Source organism: Amphiprion ocellaris, chromosome 20 (genome assembly GCF_022539595.1).
Source record: "Amphiprion ocellaris isolate individual 3 ecotype Okinawa chromosome 20, ASM2253959v1, whole genome shotgun sequence".
Classification (NCBI taxonomy): domain Eukaryota; kingdom Metazoa; phylum Chordata; class Actinopteri; family Pomacentridae; genus Amphiprion; species Amphiprion ocellaris.
The window spans coordinates 31,011,563-31,025,775 of NC_072785.1; the positions used below are offsets into that span (position 1 = coordinate 31,011,563).

General features: G+C 38.0%; 1 long non-coding RNA gene across 1 annotated transcript; it reads left to right on the forward strand.

Moving 5' to 3' along the window:
- Positions 1 to 1,290: 1,290 nt before the first annotated feature.
- Positions 1,291 to 10,099, forward strand: LOC129347792 (uncharacterized). Its single transcript, XR_008600052.1, has 4 exons — positions 1,291 to 1,652; positions 3,188 to 3,395; positions 6,676 to 6,834; positions 7,774 to 10,099. It is a non-coding gene; the product is annotated as an uncharacterized LOC129347792 (long non-coding RNA).
- The last annotated feature ends 4,114 nt before the right edge of the window (positions 10,100 to 14,213 follow it).

Here is a 14,213-nt window from a genome sequence, read left to right on the forward strand (position 1 = left end):
CTCCAGGACCCTTGGGATCTCTTCCAGGACCTCCTAGTCTCTGTAAGGAGGCATGGAATTTTCTCAGCAACCTTTGAATGGATTTCAAGGCCCAGTGTAGGCACCTAGAGGAACCCCAAACCTCCTCAAGGACCCAAGGAATGTCCTCAAGGATGACTGCGACCTGCTCAACAGCCAATCAGAGAACAGGATTCTCTGTGTTCATGTATGTATGTATTGTGTTTAAACAAACAGTGTAAACACACACACACACACACACACACACACACACACACACACACACACACACACACACACACACACACACTCTGGAGGGCTGATTGTTGTCACGGTGACTCAGATGCTTCCTGTTTCCTGGAGGAAGAGCGCGAAGAATGACAGGAAGCCGGAGGTCGTGGAGGGAGGAGCCAGGAGCAATGGCCATGCTGTTGTCATGGTGATGCTGCAGAATGTGCAAATGGGACCAGGAAGTACCACAGCAAAAGTATGTGGACGCCTGAATGTTCTCATTAAGTCTGAATAATACAGGACTGGACCAATAGTGTCCACATACGTTTGACACGTAAGACTCATAATACTGGTAACTTGTCAAAAGTATGTGGACAGTTGGATGATTCTCGTTATTGTAACAGTGTCCGCATACTTTTGGCACTTCTTCTTGACCAGTAAGACGGAGGGTGGTCCTACTGGTAGCTTTAAAGGGATAGTTCGGGATTTTTGACATGAATCTCTATGGCATCCCTATCATTAGTAACGTACACTCTCACTGTCTTACCCCCGACAGTGTCCCGTGAGCCGAGTTCTGGTCCGGTTCTGGTCGCGGCGAAAGTAGTCCGGCAGGTTTCCAGGGTCACTTAAATAAAACGTATTTCTTCTAAAAACAGCATGTGTTCAAAAGAGTGATTTATTTGCATCACAAAACCCATTTCCACGAAAAAGTCACACCACGTAATCACTTGGCACTACTTCCTGTCCCGTCGTATCAATGCGCGCTGCCGTAAGCTGACTGCTGCGTACATGTGTTGATATCAACAACACATGCGCTATCAATGCGTGCTGTCCTCCAGGCAGCGCGCATTGATCGCGCATGTGTTGTTGATATGGGTTTTGTGATGCAAATAAATCACTCTTTTGAACACATGCTATTTTTAGAAGAAATACGTTTTATTTAAGTGACCCTGGAAACCTGCCGGACTACTTTCGCCGCGACCAGAACCGGACCAGAACTCGGCTCACGGGACACTGTCATCGGTAAGACAGTGAGAGTGTACGTTACTAATGATAGGGATGCCATAGAGATTCATGTCAAAAATCCCGAACTATCCCTTTAATACATTAATAGAACACAGTAACAGTAAAAATACTCCCATTTAAACCAGTAAAAGTGTCTTGTACAAGTATCATAGTTACTATGCAGACGATGTATTTGTTTATTTGTTTTATTCATTGTTTGTTCTTCGTTCTTCCTGACTCAATCTTCTTCTCTGTGCCAGGTTTGACTTAAAGGAATTTAAATTACGGATAAACAGTCATAGTTACACCATGACCAGTTAAACCACATGCTGCTCATCGAGGCTTCTGATTGGCTGTTGGTCCAGCAGAGTGTTTGAACAGTGCTAGAGGAAGTAATGGCGGTTGTTGTGGAGAAGATGGTGAGAAAAGGAAACAGAAGCAGCTCATTGGGAGGAGTTTGTGGCTTTTTCTGCCTCTTTGTGGTACATTTGTGTCTCTTTGTGGTTGTTTCTTTGTGGTTATTCAAAGTTGTTTAAATCCAACTGGACTTAAAGAAAGTTCCTTGAAGACGTTTCACCTCTCATCCAAGAACTGAAGAAGCCTCTTGGATGAGAGGTGAAACGTCTTCAAGGAACTTTCTTAAAGTCCAGTTGAATTGATTTAAACAACTTTGGATGGATAACCGTGACCTGGATGAATGAGAAATTACACAGACATGTTTTGTGGTTGTTTTGTGTCTGTTATTTTTTATTCTTTGTGGTAATTTTTTGTCTTTGTGTTTGTTTTGCCTCTCTTTGTGGTTGTTTTGTGTCTTTGTGTTACATGGGGTGAACCCAACCAGAGAATCCTCAGACGAGTGGTGGAAAACAAAAACAAAAAAAAAGTAGATGTATTTGAATGAAACTACAGGACCAACTAAAGGAGGCAGGCAGGTAAACTAACTAAATAAATAACTGTCGGGGAATACACTAAGAGGAACTCGCTATGTGTCAGGGTGTGGAGCGTGAGACCAGCTTTCATGGTGTTTGATGGATCGCAGGTGTGCTGCGTCACAGCTGTCCGGAGTTCATTAGATGAGACTGATTAATGATGTGCTGCAGCTGTGGAGGGAGAGAGCGAACTGAAAGAGAGGAAAACAGATGGAATTAACAGAAAGGAGGGAGAATAATGGAGATCAGGTGTGGGCCCTGACACTTTGTGGTGGTTTTGCGTCTCTTTATTGTTGTTTGTGTCTCTTTGTGGTTGTTTTGTATCTCTTTGCATTTGTGCGTCTTTGTGGTAGTTTTCCATCGCTTTCTGGTTCTTTTGTGTCTATTTGTGGTTATTGTGTTTCTCCCATCATTTTGTCTCTTTGTGTGTCTGAACTTGACGAGAACTTTGTCTTGATCTGGTCAACGTTAGTCCAAGTATCTAACCAGTACAATATGAACTGATGAACACATCGTAGGATAATCATCACTGGTCAGAATGAAGCTGTAGAAATCTGAAACTGGAATAAATCAGCTGCAGATTCCTACAACAATAAAATAATAATGACGATGTGGAGATCTGGAATGTTCTTTCTGATGAATTTAATGACAGATTACAGATGTTAAGGGTTGAAGTGGCTGTCATTGATTATTGATTATTGATGATGCTGCTCAGTGACTTTAGTGACATCTGGTGGTGAAGCTGCAGACTACAACCAGCTCAATAGAACTTTGTCTCACTCAGCTGTTCGTGGTGTAAAAGAGAACCTAAAGTGTTCTCTAAAAACATGAAGTCCTTCTGTAGGCTCTAGTTTGTCTGTTCTGGGCTTCCGTAGAATCACATAAACCTCCTCCTCATGATATAAACTCAGTCTGAAGCTATTCATATCATCACTTCAGCTGATTGAACACAAACAAAAGCTTCATTCTGAACATTGATCCTAAAGACCTTGAATAAAAACCGTGTTTCTGTCTCGTCCTATCAGGAGGCCGGCTGACGGTCACATGGGGTTCCTCGCCTCCGCTCACGTTTCGGTGATCGTCTCCGTGGCAACAGACCTGGAAGCTGCTCCCTCTGCTATTATTTCTGTTTGTTTAGCTGATGGTGGGATGGAAGAGTCGCCACGGCAATAGAGTCAGGGAGAAGGGCTGTTGCCACGGTAACAGCCAGAGAAGAAGGAACCACCTGATGAGGTAAAACGTGCTGAAGTTTTCATATAAAAATTGTTTTGAAGAAAAGAAGCAACAAAGTTCTTGTTAATGTAGTTTTAGAGTGACACTTGGTGTAAATTAGTGAGTTTGATTCATGATTAGTTGTTGTTGCCTTAAAGAGTCAAACTGAAGCTGTTTGAATGTTGATGTTTAATCCAGCTGCTGGAACATGCTGACGTCGAGAATATATGTTGTCTAGCACACGTGTTAACATTTAGAACATATGTTGACGTGTAGAACATGTTGACATCCAGAACATATGTTGATGTCTACAACGCATGTTGATGTCTAGAACATATGTTGATGTCTGGAACATATGTTGACGTCCAGAACATATGTTGACATCCAGAACATATGTTGACGTCCAGAACATATGTTGACGTCCAGAACATATGTTGACGTCTAGAACATGTTGACGTCTAGAACATATGTTGATGTCTAGAATATGTTGACGTCCAGAACATATGTTGATGTCCAGAACATATGTTGACGTCTAGAACATATGTTGACAGGATACTATACCACAACATTTTTATTTTTTACTATGACTTTTTAATGATACTATACTACGACATTTTTTTTGAAATATTATATTACAACGTTCTTTTCGACAAATGATACTAGGACGTTTTTTAATGATACTATACTACGTTTGTTTCAACATACTATACGATGACATTTTATCGACATACTAGAACTATAACTTTTTAATGACACTATACTATGTCGTTTCGACGTACCATACCATGATGTTTTCTATGATACTATACTGTGACATTTTTTCAACATACTATAGTATGATGTTTTTCAGCGTACTATATTATGACGTTTATCGGCACACTATACGATGGCGTTTTTATGATCCTATGCTGCAACATTTCTTTTGACATACTGTACTATGGCGACTTTTTGACATACTAAACTATGATTTTTTTTATGTACGAAAAGTATGACGTTTCAATATACTGTCCAATGGCGTTTTTTTGACATACTATGCAATGACATTTTTGTCAACGTATGATACCATGATGGTTTCTGACATAAAATACTATGACGTTTTTTTTGACTGACTATACAATGGCGCGATTTTCGATTTTCAGACGACAGACAAAACAGTAACATTTTGGTGACATTTTGGACGACATACTAAACTATGACTTTTTTTTCAAATTGCGGAAGACATGATAAACACTGACTTTTTGGTTACATTTTGGAAGACATATTAAACTGATGTTTTGGTGACATTTCGGACGACATACTAAACCATGATATTTTGGTGACATTTTGGACGACATACTAAACTATGACTTTTTGGTGACATTTTGGATGACATACTAAACTATGACATTTTTTCAAATTTCGGACAACATACTAAACTATTACGTTTTTTTCAAATTTCGGACAACATACTAAACTATGACTTTTTGGTGACATTTTGGACGACATACTAAACTATGACTTTTGCTGACATTTTGGATGGCATACTAAACTGTGACTTTTTTTCAAATTTCGGACAACATACTAAACTATGACGTTTTTTTCAAATTTCGGACAAAATACTAAACTATGACTTTTTTCAAATTTTGGATGACATACTAAACTGTGACGTTTTAGTGACATTTTGGACGACATACGAACCTATGATGTTTATGTCCATTTTCGGACGACATGCTAACCTATGACATTTTTGTCAATATTCGGACAACATACTAACCTATGACGTTTTAGTCCATTTTCGGACGACATACTAACCTATGACGTTTTTGTCAATTTTCGGACGACATACTAACCTATGACGTTTTTGTCCATTTTCGGACGACATACTAACCTATGACGTTTTATTAAATTTTTGGATGACATACTAACCTATGACGTTTTTGTCCATTTTGGACGACATACTAAACTATGACGTTTTTGTCCATTTTCGGACGACATACTAAACTATGACGTTTTTGTCCATTTTCGGACGACATACTAACCTATGACGTTTTGGTGATATTTTGGACGACATACTAACCTATGACGTTTTAGTCCATTTTCGGACAACATACTAACCTATGAGGTTTTTGTTAATTTTCGGACGACATACTAAACTATGATGTTTTTGTCAATTTTCGGACGACATACTAACCTATGACCACTGTTCCCTCTAAGCTGCGCGCCTGCGCAATTGCGCACTGCTGACACCGTCTCCGCTCACAGAAAATCTGCGCTGTGCACAAAAAAAAAAATCCAACCTAAATTGTAAATAAAATAAACACGTAACAATTCATTCTGTGCTATTTTTCAATGTGAGTCAGTGAGTGACCGGTGACTGGCTGCTGCAGCGAATGATGCGATTCACATACGTATTTACCATAGACTGTATATAATGGTATTTACGCAGCTAATCAACGTCAGGTGTCCTTATGTGCAGCTACCGTTGTTCTCATAGATATGAATGAGTAGATAGGACACGCCCCTTTGAGCTGCGTGCTACAGCGAGGCTAAGCTAGTGGGGGAAAAGTTTCAGTGCATTCTGTTGATGTAGACAGCGTGGAAACGGAAACAAGAAGTATGCCGGCTCACTGTGCTGCATACAGTTACACACTATGTCGTACAATTGAGACAAGGAAACTTGGAATGACTTTTCATAGGTAAGAATAGTTTTTGGCTCTTTTTTCATTATGAAATCTTGTTGAGAGCTTCCAGTCTATGAGAGCTAACTAGTTAGCCACTAGCAAAACGCTAAGGCGAGCTAGCAGCTTGACAACCAAATACCAGACGATTAATAGTAGCTGTAGTATAGTTGTACAAGCAGTAGTAGTAATACTAAAAGTACAAGCAGCAGTAGTAGTATAAACAGCTGTTAGAGTCATAGAAGTAGTATCAGCATTTGTAATAGTATTACAAGTTGTAGTAGCAGTCCCAGTATCAGCAGCAGTAGTGTACTTCCACTACTACTAGTAGTAGTCACATTGCTATTACTACCACCAATACTACCAATAGTACTTATAAAGCCTAACTCATGTATATCCAGATTACCATCTATGTTCTTCCTCCAAACCCATGTTATGATTGGGATTACAGGCAATTCTTTAGGACTGCTCTCAAATAATTGAAATGTTACTAAACAAGGTTATACTTATCAAATTAAATAGCTCTGGTCTCCAGTATATTGGTGAATTTGGTTCTTTGTACTTAATTTATTAGCATGATTTCTTTTTAATATGTTGAGTACAGACTTAATTACTTCTCTGTCTACTTTTCTTACTCCATGTAGGTTTCCCAGAGACTATGGGTTGAGGAGGAATTGGAAGTTTGTCGGCTTAGACCTGGTGTCATTCCATCAGTGTTTAACTTCCCGGCTCATCTTGGAAGAGTACGTGCCAGAAAGACCACGACCAAGCAGCCTTGAGATCTTAGGCAGCGTCTCCCTGAGGTGGGTGTCAACAGTGTTCACAGTCAGGTCTGTGGTAATCCTGTCAAAAAACAAAACAGAAAAAAATCTAGATTATAAATCAACATGTAACCAAAGCACTCTGTGTATAACGCCATAGTATAGGATGTAGTTCAGAAAATGTCAAAATATAGTATGCTTTACTCAAGAATAACATAGTATGGCCTGTAGTTCATAGTACAGCATGTTGGCAAGAAAAAAAAACAAAACATAAATTATTATGTGGTTCAAAAAGCACAAAATGATAGGATGTTGCCTAAAATTGTCATGTATGATATGTGGTTCAAAAAATGTCACAATGCAGTATATTGTCAAAATAGTATGTAATTCAAGAAAACATCAGAGTATAATATGTCATCTAAAAAATGCCATAGAATAATAAATTCATTGCACAAGTAAAAGTATAGTAATTTTTAAAACTGTTCAAATTCTTCTATGTTGCTAAAAAAAACAAAAAAAACTAAAACAAAAAAAAGTCACAGTAATATGTCAGTTAAAAAAGCCTATAGTATAGCATGTCGCCCAACAAACATCATAGTATAGCATGTCGCTCTAAAAACATCAAAGTATAGCCTTTAGTCCACAGCTGTCAGTAGGTGAGGAGCAACACAAAAACAGTCCAAATGCTGGTTTCCAGAGGGTTAGACGAGTATTTATTTGAAAGAGTAAGTTTACAACAACACAACATGTGAGGGGGTTAAAAACAAATGGGTGTTAGTAAAATAAAAATAAATAAACAGAACTAAAAGTAAACTTCATGTTGACATTGATGGGCATTCCAACCAGGAACAAAGTAAAAGATAATCAATACGAAAAAAAACTCTTCCTGTTCACCTCTTAAAACCCAAAAACACACCGCAGTAGCACCCTAAACTAAAACTACCAATGGGTTCCCTGTTTTCCTTTGTGAACTATTCAAAGGTCCCTCTCTATCTCCCCACACATCCACCAACCACTGGAACACATCTCCAAAGTTCTGCTGGTCCAGCTCAGCTTCCCCTCAGAAGAAGTGCTGCCACCTGCCAGATGAAGGAGCCTTTTGGGAGGCAGCTGGCATCGTGATTGGACTGTACTTTGGTCTGTTCCAATCCAGCTTCAGCTCCAGAGACGGCAGGCGGGACGAGTCAACGGAGGCCGGATGGACGAAGGCATGCAGCTGAGTACAATCCAGAAAACAACAGAGGAGGAGTGCAGCAGCCCAGAGCCAGAACAACCAGAGTAGCATCGTATGTCCCTTAGAAAACATCATAGTAGAGCCTTTGGTATGAAAAAACACCATCATATACATCGTATATTGTACAAATAACAAGTCAAAGGACAGAGACATACATTGTAGAATTGTAGTAATTGTGGGCTGACTGATTTACTGATTATCATTATTTTATTTTTTAACATCTGTAAACAAAACAAAAACATATCAACAAAGTTTTCTGTTAGAGTTTGTGTTCTTCTAAGTTTAACTCAAGATTTTAAATACTTTCATTTACTGCAAATGAATATCTACTCCAAATGTCTCACTAATAATCATTATCAGCCTTAAAAACCCATAAAACACCCCTCTATACTGGACCACACTTAGTACAGTCCGGTTCCCCCTTCTATAAATCTGCTTGGAATCTTCCACTTCCTGTTTGTCAAAGTGGCCTTCTACCTGGACAGGTTTTGTTGGAGCTCATGCAACAAACATTTTGGGTAACTGCACTTTAATATGGATGGATGACACTGAATTAGAGTCTGTTTTCATGAGACTGAGTTAAGATGTGCAGCTCTGTCATTAAATAGTAAATTATTTCTCAGAATTCACAGAGGAAAGTCTGAAATGTTTGCTAGGTTAGCGTCCCACATGTTCTTTGGCTCAGCTAAAGCTAACTCTCTCCAACTTCTGGATCTCTTCAGTTGCTTGTTGTTAAAATATCTTGCTAGAGGTGCTGAAGCTCAGAAAGTCTGAGATGTTTGTTCAAAATAAGCTCATTCTCAAGTCTGATCTGAACTTTCCTCTTTTGTTTGAACTTTCCCTAAACTTAGGAGTTAATGACAGAGCAGCACATCCAGACTCAGTCTCATTTATGTACAGATTAAACTTCAGTGTCATTCATTGATGTTAAAGTGCAGTTTTTCAAATGTTTGTTGCACATGCTCCCGACCAAACCAGTCCAGGTGGAAGACGATGTGAAGAGAAAGCTCCAGAGGATGAATATCACACATTTATGTTGGAAATAAATGTCCTGTCATTAGACATTGTCATGCGAAAGTTGGATTTCCCTTTAATGATGTTCAAATCTTTGTTGAGTGTTTTGTTGATGTTTGTTTCTAAATGTTTTCTGACACTCGGCCCCAAAGATTAAAACCTTCTACGGCTCACAAGCTGCAACAATTCACACATTATCAACTATCTTTCTGACTAAACTAAGATAAAAAGTGAAAAACTGCCTGATTCCTGCATCATGAATGTAAATCTTTTTGGTTTTTATGACCGTAAACAATATATTTGGGCTTGACATTTTATAAACCAAAACAAGAAATGAATTAGTGGAGAAAACAATCAACAGATTAATGGACAACGAAAATGTGTTTTCCAACATATATGGCTGAATTACTCCAACATTACAAGATACATACAATTTTAATTCAATTTTATTTATATAATGCCAATTACAGGTGAAATTGTCTCAAGATGCTTTATTTTTTATATTTTTTTGTCATATTTAAAATATGACAAAGTAAGAAATTTAAACCTCTTGACTAATCCAATTTATTATTTGGTTTTTAAGAGACTAATTGACAATTAAAACTTTCTCCACTAAAACTAATAAACATGAGGTCAAATAGAAGGAAGAGTTTTAAATACTGCAGTCCCACGACGACAAGAATAAAGTTTGTCAAGAAAAACTAAATCTGCTGGTGGATTCCATTAAAATCCTAATAAATGATAATAAAGTGTGATACTAAAGGTTTGTGGTGCTAAAAATCTCAAAGTAAAGATATCGAGTTGAACATCTGGATGGAGGTTGATAAAAGTTGACCTCCCTTCATTTCTCTGGAGCGACTCCATGGATTTTATGGATGGTGGTTAAAGACCTGCTCTTCTAGTGGTCTTCCTTCTAGTTGCTGTAAAAAGTCAGTCCATCCTGGCTGACTTCAACACCTCTTCATGATGACTTGTTCTGCCTCCGACCTGGTGGAAACTCCAGAAACTCGGGAAAACCCGTGGAGCCTCGAAGAACTCGTGGAGACTCGAAGAACTCGTCGGGCGGGGGAAGGTGTGGTGGGCGGTGGGGAGAGGTGGGGGAGTAGAGGGGGGAGGCCGCCACCCACCTCCCCGCCTACTCTCCGCCCTGACTCCACCCAGACTCCGCCTTGGCTCCACCCATGTGGTCGCTTCAGGAACTACGATGCCAAAGGGACGACGAATTTATTTCTTTGTATCTGATCTGTAGCTCAGTGAGTTAAGGATTTGCCTATGGAGCTGCAGGTCGCTGGTTCAAGACCAGACACTTCTTAAATTTTCTCAATATCCTGACAAAGACAAAGAAAGAAAACTGCCACTGGTGGGTCTTGAACCTGCGACCCTCTGCTCTGTAGTCTCTCCTCTTATCCCCCTGAGCTATCCGCTCAGATACTAATTCTTCTTTTTTTTGCGCATTTATCATCTATTTTTTGTCGTTTTCGAGTTTTTTTTTTAACTCGAGTCTTGACTCGACCGTTTTTCTCAGGAGGTTGGACTTCAGCCTTTGTGCTGGAGGGTGGAACCCTCAGTTCCAAGACTTTCCAAAGCCTCCACACCTCCCGAGTCCTCAGGACCTGAGCTTTCACACAGTCTGAGGGCTGAAATTTTCTAAGTCCCACAGTAGTTCTCTGTTAGTTTGAACCTTCAGACAGTCTGAGGACTGAAATCTTCAAAGTTTCTCAGTACTTCTCTGTTAGTTTGAACCTTCAGACAGTCTGAGGACTGAAATCTTAAAAGTTTCTCAGTACTTCTCTGTTAGTTTGAACCTTCAGACAGTCTGAGGACTGAAATCTTAAAAGTTTCTCAGTACTTCTCTGTTAGTTTGAACCTTCAGACAGTCTGAGGACTGAAGTTTTAAAAGTTTCTCAGTACTTCTCTGTTAGTTTGAACTTTCTGGTTAACAGAAGCCTTAAAACTTGTGACCATGAGTCTTGATTTCACATTTAGACCATCCATCTGAGTTCTTCTCAGACCTTCACCTGTGGGTTTTTTAGAAATCCTCAACAAACTTTGATTCTCTTCACTGAACAGTAAAGTTTGTGGAGATCAGAAGGTAACATTAGTTTGATCAGTGCCTTCAACTACTAGTAGACTTTATCTGGAAGCAGTTTTCTTAAATGAGTTCTTAGTAAATCTGTCTACAATCAAACCAAGAACATAGAAAGAGGAAATGTTTGAAGAAACAACTTGATGTTTTCATTTCAGAGTAGAAAACACTTTAAAGCCTTTATCTGTTTTTGCTCTTTTGATTATTTTATTGTTTCTTCTGTTTAATTTGATCTTCTAAAGTTTAACTGGTGTCTTTTCAAAGGTTTTATCTTTAGTTTGATTCTTCTTAAATGTTTAGTTTTGCTCTTTTCTCACCTTTTATTCTGTTCTAATGTCTGATCTGATTTCGAAATGTTTTGTCTTTTTAATGTTTAATTGTTGTTTTTTCAAATGTTTTATCGGCTTGTTTGAAAAATGTCCTTTTCTTTCCCAATGTTTAATTTTTCAATTAAATCTTTAAGGTTTTTCTTTTTTAATGTTTTACCACCTTTTAATTAAATGTTTTGACTTTTAAAGGTTTAATAATCTAATTACATTTTTTGTATTTTTCTAAATGTGTAATTTTCTTGTTTAATTTTATTTTTTGAATGTTTATCTAAAATATTTCGTCTTTAATGTTTAATATTTTTGTTTATAAATTTTTGTTTAATTTCATAATTACATGCTTTGTATCTTCCGTTTAATTATCTAATTAAATATTTTGTCTAATATAATTTAATTGTATTTAATGTTTAATTTTCTTTTTAAAAGTTTTATTATATTCAATGTTTTTTTTCCATTGATTTAATTGTTTTTTTTACTGTAGTTTATTTCTTTAATCTTTTTTTTCTGTCAAGATTTTAACCCCAACCTTAAAAATGAAACAAACCCCTAAATCACAACGAAAATACTTCTATTGTCACAATCATGAGTTAATCAATTATTCAGTTTATCAATTCAACTTTATTTGTTTAGCACCTTTCACACAGATTACAAAACTGAACAAGCAAAGAGAAAAAAACTGCTAAAACTATGATTAAAACTCAAAAACAAACTAAAAGATTTAACATGGTAATAAAATATGTTGTGTCCAGGGGATGGAGGGAGTTTATTGAAGTCTTCTTGGGCTCACATGGGAAATCATTTAAAATATAAACTTGATATTCAGTCTAAGGAAACTGCAGAGCGACAGAAGAACCAACAATATCTCCTGTTTTCTCCTTTAATGAGTCGACTCTTCTTGTGCTTTCAGACCAAAGAACTACAGACTCTTCACAACCTGCTCAAACTCTTGGTACAGGACCTCACCACACGGGTCAAGAAGGCTTCCTTCTCATTTCTACTCTGAAGCTCACCTTCTCCTGCTGCTCTAAAGTCTGCTCTCCAGAACTTCCTAAAAACTCTCAAAGTCTCTTCTGCTGCAGGTTGCTTTGTAGAACTGTTCCAGAAAACCTCACTAAACCACATGGAGGGGCCTCAAGATAGTCGTCCAAATGAAACCATACAAAAACCAAACTAGCACAACCCAAACGCTAAAGTCTCCTGCAGCCTACCAGAGAACCTCTGAGAACAGAGAATCAGGACAGGAACTCTTACCTTCTGGACAACCAACGTTGCTTCACAAACAAGAATACAGAATGTGTCTGACCAAAAACCTCTGAAGACTCACTACAGCCAAGATAAAGACACAACTCAGCTGTACCAAATCCACTAATCACTGCACACATTAGCACCATGTGCTAACTGTGGCTAAAGAACCTCATTTACCAAGACAACTATCCAGTACAAAGCCCTAAAACACACCAAGAAACACATTAAAGATGATTTTACTGCTGGAAGCTGCAAGCCAACGCCTAAAGAACAAGCTAAAGCAACGAAGCCAAACCCAGTTCACTGGTGAAGAGAAGCAGAGGAAATGTTTGCAGCCACATAAAGCAGGAAGACACTGAGCTGCTCAGGTGTTCCTGATAACACCAAGCAGCCACCTGGACAGCCAATAGGAACACAGCTTACTGGAAGTCCAGAGGGCTGGGTTAGTGAAGGAAATTTAGGTTAAAGTTGAAGCAGAAAGTTAACAAAGAAAGTTGAAAACCACCTTCTGATCCCTGAAATCTCTGAGTTTTCACACAAAGAACACCTGAACATGTCAAACTGGTTCCATAGTAGAACCATCATTGTAAAAACGTCATAGTATGGTGTGTTGCTCAAAAAACATTAGGATCCAGCTGTCAGGGGACAAACATGTAAGAAACATGAGAACAGAGAGAGAATCCAACCAGTAGGTCACAGTTTATCATCCCCCAGTCATCTCCTGAAGTCCATATGGTGAGAGACATCAGTATCTGGTTGTTAATTTACCAGAGGATGCTTATAATCATGCTGATGTGGTCTGTACTCTACAGTATTTTAGTGACTCAATAAATGCCTAAGTTGTTTTTTTAAAATGCTTTTTAGTTTTTAATAAACATTTAAGAGTCTATATGTAATCAATAAATGGCCTTTTCCTATCTTAAGAAAAATTCACTCAGAACTCTGATATGTTAACAGTACTAAATAAATCAATAAATACATGCATACACACATAAATAAGTTAATACATTAACTGTGTTAAGATAAGATTTAGATTTTTAAAAAAGTTGTTTATGTTTTTGCAGAATCCAGTATTGCTCACTGGTTGGTCATTACATTTTATTAGTTTGATTTCACTGTTTAAAATGATTCCACCTCTTTCCAGACAGAACCTGTGATAATAAAACAATACAAAATTTTTAGTTCCGTGTTAATAAAGCACTTAAAGCTTTATGTATAGCTAAATGCTTTTTTCAAAATTAAATATATCACTCCTTAGGTGGTAGTGGCCCCAAGTTCAGTAAAGTTGGAAAGATATTCACAGATTGGGACTTCCAGCATCAATAAGTCATTAGATATAGGTTGTCAAAACATAAACGATGCCTCTTTCCCATTGTTGCAAGGCAGACAATGTGCTACAAGCCCAGTTTTATCAAAAGTAGCTGTCTTTCAAGCGACAGGAATAACATTGGTGTCTATGGAGTGAACAGGGTCCGTCTGCAATTTGCAAAACCGCTGCAACAGTAAAGAGAGACCA